Here is a 4109-nt window from a genome sequence, read left to right on the forward strand (position 1 = left end):
TTCTTTCTGTAAAAAAAGTTTTTAAATGTCCAATTCACCCCCCCTCATGGCGCATCTCGTACTTTCATGAAAGAGAGAAAGGGAATTGAGGAAGAGGCTCGATTGCAAGAGCTAGGGCGGAGGAGATGTCGGGCTTGGAGTCAGTGGTAGGCTTCAATGGCTTGAGGTCGATGTTGGATAAGGAGCTTCAGAATTGTAGCAATAGCGTGCGATTGGCTTCGAGAAATGAAGAGGTCACAAGCGGGATGGGGTCGGCCTTGAGACTTTGATATATGTAAGGGAAGAGGAAGGGACTATGCATCAGCTTGAGGAAATGAGCGAGAAGAAGCGGGAGTTCTGCGTGAGAGAAGAGCGGAGGGCATTCGTCCTACTTATATTGACACAAACGAGAGAGGAGTCGAGGCACGTGTGAACAGACATTTTCAGCGCCGTTTCTACAAAGGTATGGATTGTAGAAGGTGGCAGATACGACTCAATCTGGGAATGGGCAGTGGCAGGATTTGGCAGAAACATCATTTCGTTTGGGCTAAGTTACAGAGGTCAACACAAAACAATTGCAAATATTGAAAGGAGCAAAATCCACCACAAGCCAAGCATAAAATATAGAACTTGATCAAATTACTCTTGGAGAGCCCATCATATACTCGAGGAAATTTTGAACTCGGTGGACTTAGTACCAATCAAATATTTATCAAAAACTCTAAAATTTTGGTGCTTTGGACAAGTTAAATTCAAGAACATGGTAAACTTTTTCCTCAATTACAAATTTTCATTTAAAGAAAAACAAAGAAAAAATTAAAAAATAATAGATGAAAACAAAAAACATTTCAATGAAGGTGGGTCTAAAAGTTCAAGAATCAACTTTCAATTTTGAAATTGATTGACTTCAAACTAGATCAATATTGGAGAAACATGTTTCCTTAGTGAAGCTCGACAAGATAAGGAAAGGTAGACTAATTTAAATTTGGGATCATAGTGATATCCGTTGAGGCTCAAGTTTAAATGTTATAAGCCTATTCTGTGCACGCAAGCTAATGCCTCCTGACATAAGACCAACAGGAGAGCTATGGACCATAAGTAGATGGATAGTCTGCACTTAACGAAGCCACCTTTTGTACTTAATTTAGAGCATGAATTGCACTCTAAGGAAAAAAGATATATTCAGTGAGCTTCAACAAGTATTATCATGCAACTATCATGCATTGGACTGAATTTTTTATTTTCTTTTAGGAAAAAAAGTCGAGCCATGGAGCTCGAATTCCCTTCTTTTTGCGACAAGATAAGAACTGAGTAGTGAGAGAAGCCCATTCTAAGTGGCAAGTTTAGATGACTACCTGTGCAAAAATAAAACTTGTTCGGAAAGTGAAGCTTGCCTTAGGTTTCAATTAATTCAAAATAAATAAAAGGAAAAAGGTCCCATCTCATTTGAACAATTCTCAAATTAGAAGTCATTCATTATTTATTCAACATGTTCTCAAACATTTTCTTTTCATCACATTTATGGATATTAATTTAGATAGATTAACTTTGATATAGTAATTTTCATGTTCTTTTAAATTTCTCAAAAAAGACAAAAATCTAAGAATTAAATGTATACCCCAGATTACTCATGCAAGTAGCTAACTCGAGTTAACCTAGTTGGCTAAAAGATGTCAATTTCTAAGGCCAATCAGATAAAACTAAACTAATTAGTGGCATGTGGGCTCATCTTATATCTCGAAAGCTTTTCCACATATCTTATGCAATTAAAGAGATATATTAGCATATCTTCTTTTAGGGGCAAGATTTTATTAGGTCATATTATGTCATTGCTTTATTAACCTTTTATTGCAATTCTTTTTATATAACCTTACCTATATTCTCACCTATAAATAAGGGGTTAGAGGGCAAGCCTAAGGACACAACTTATTAGTCTCAATTTCTCTATTTTCAAACAATGAAATCAAAAAGCTTCCCTCATATTCTCTCATTCTCTCAGTTCTCATTTTTTCAAAGTCGATCTTGAGTATTGTCCTGATACCACCCACGAACAAATTCGGATTCAACACAACAAACGAAATCTATGGCTTCTAGTGATTTGCATTAGCTAGGCAAAGCAAACTTTGGGCATGCAAACACAATTTTCAAAAATAGAAGGTTAGCAAAAGCTTCGAATCATTTAGACAGAAACCGCTACTCAGGAAGGTTGTCAACATCAGCCAAAGGCATGATCAAATGTGTCGGGCAATGAGGCTTAAATCTAACAATAGAATCATTCCATGATCAATCTCCATAAAAAATCACAGGATTACTGCCTAAGAGATGTCGATTCCCAAAAACAAGCATCTTCCAAACATTCGAAGCAGTCTTACCATCAGATCATAAACCTTCACATGCAAATTACACAATAAAGCAATTCAAAAAAGGCGTAAGTGCACACAACTCACCCGTAACCATGATCAGCATAGTACGGCAGATTGGAAAGCATGGTCTCATCCACATCAAAAACCCAGGCGTCCTTCCCATCGTCAGCGAGCGGCACCGAACGGGCAAAGACCGCTGCCTCACGCGCTGTGATCTCCAGATCAAAGACGTAGGCCTTACCCGTCATGTACTCTCGCACATATCCGCCGCACTCAAGTGGGACAATCGTCCATGGCGCCAAGTTATTTGCTTCACCGGCGAACCGCCAGCTTGCACACAGGAACCACAAGTTCTCTGGATCTACGTCTCCGCCGCCAGCGACGTGACGATTAGCGAAGAGCGGACGGTGGAGGAGTAGGAAATCTTCGTCGCCGGATGAGGAGGCCAGTGAGGAGAATGCCGAGAAGGCAAGGAAGAAGAAGCTTGAAAGAGAGGGGTTCATTAGCGCTGATGGCTTACAGTATCGAGCAACGTATTTGAGATGCCGTAGCGAGAACAAATGGACAAATTATATGCATACCACTTTATTACTTCTATATTATATATTTAATATTTAATATTCAAATATTATATTCCCGCCATCCAAATATTATATTTGACAATAAAAAAATCACTCCGTCAACAGCATCCCTCACTCCGTCTTCTCTTCCTCCTCGCATGAGCTTTTCGCGCTAGAATAGATTTTTTCCCGATAGCGGCTCTTTCCAAGCGAGCTGCATTTTTACATTTCCCGGGTGAACTCTCGGCTCCTTTTTCTTCCCTTGTTATTCTTCTCGATGTTTTTTCTTTGTCTTATGTTTGCAAAATTTCCCTTAGCTACAGCACTGCAAATTTAATGTTAAGATTCCTATAAAACACTTGGTATGTTCAAAAAGTTTACTTTGAACTTATCCATTTTCCCCTCATTTACATTTGTGCCTCACCTTTCTATTCCTTGTTTAGAAGGGTATCACATTGAACTCATCTTATACCATTAGCTAGTATTTGTCTTTATCTCCCACATGGTGCAGATGGTGACAGAAGGAATAAAGTCAGGGTCTGTTGGCACCAATAAACTCTAGCCATTAGTGGAGCTTTCATTAGTTTTTGTCTCATATAATTATACTTCGCAATCATACATTCTTTTAGAATTTTGTTTCCATTAACAACCATACATTTCATATCATTTCTGAGCTTGTACCTTTTTTATTGACGTGAGCAGGCTAAAGCATGAATTATTCAAAATTGAAGCATACGAGCTAAACCTCACAGCTCTTTGAAGCTTGTTTGTTATTCTTTTAATGATTTGGTGTTTGATTTGTCATTTTATTTAGTTTGAAGTTAAGAAAAAAATGACAAGTGTGTGGCATAATTTAGTAATGTAGGATTGTGGTGACGAAATAGTAGATGAATTATGTTTAGATGCATAATCCAAATATTCCATCAAAAGAAATAAATAGCAGTCTAGATAAGGAATTTGATTTATCATTACCTTATATGATGAATCTTTGGAGGGAAAGCGAGCAAGCTCGTGATACTGTTTTTGGCTCAGTTGATGACAACTATAAATGGGTCCCAACATTGACAGCAAAACTACTTGATAGAAACCCAAGGTCACACATCACATATACATTTAATACTATTGACAATTCTTTCCAAAGGATTTATGATAGTTTCAAGGTGTGCGCCGAGGGATTTCTATTTGGGTGCAGACCACTTGTAAGTTT

The 4109-nt window shown here is 38.0% G+C and overlaps 1 pseudogene; it reads right to left on the minus strand.

Moving 5' to 3' along the window:
• Nucleotides 1–2389: 2389 nt before the first annotated feature.
• Nucleotides 2390–2908, minus strand: LOC110102218 (annotated as a pseudogene).
• Nucleotides 2909–4109: the final 1201 nt, after the last annotated feature.

This window comes from Dendrobium catenatum, unplaced genomic scaffold (assembly GCF_001605985.2).
Source record: "Dendrobium catenatum unplaced genomic scaffold, ASM160598v2 fragScaff_scaffold_482, whole genome shotgun sequence".
NCBI lineage: Eukaryota > Viridiplantae > Streptophyta > Magnoliopsida > Asparagales > Orchidaceae > Dendrobium > Dendrobium catenatum.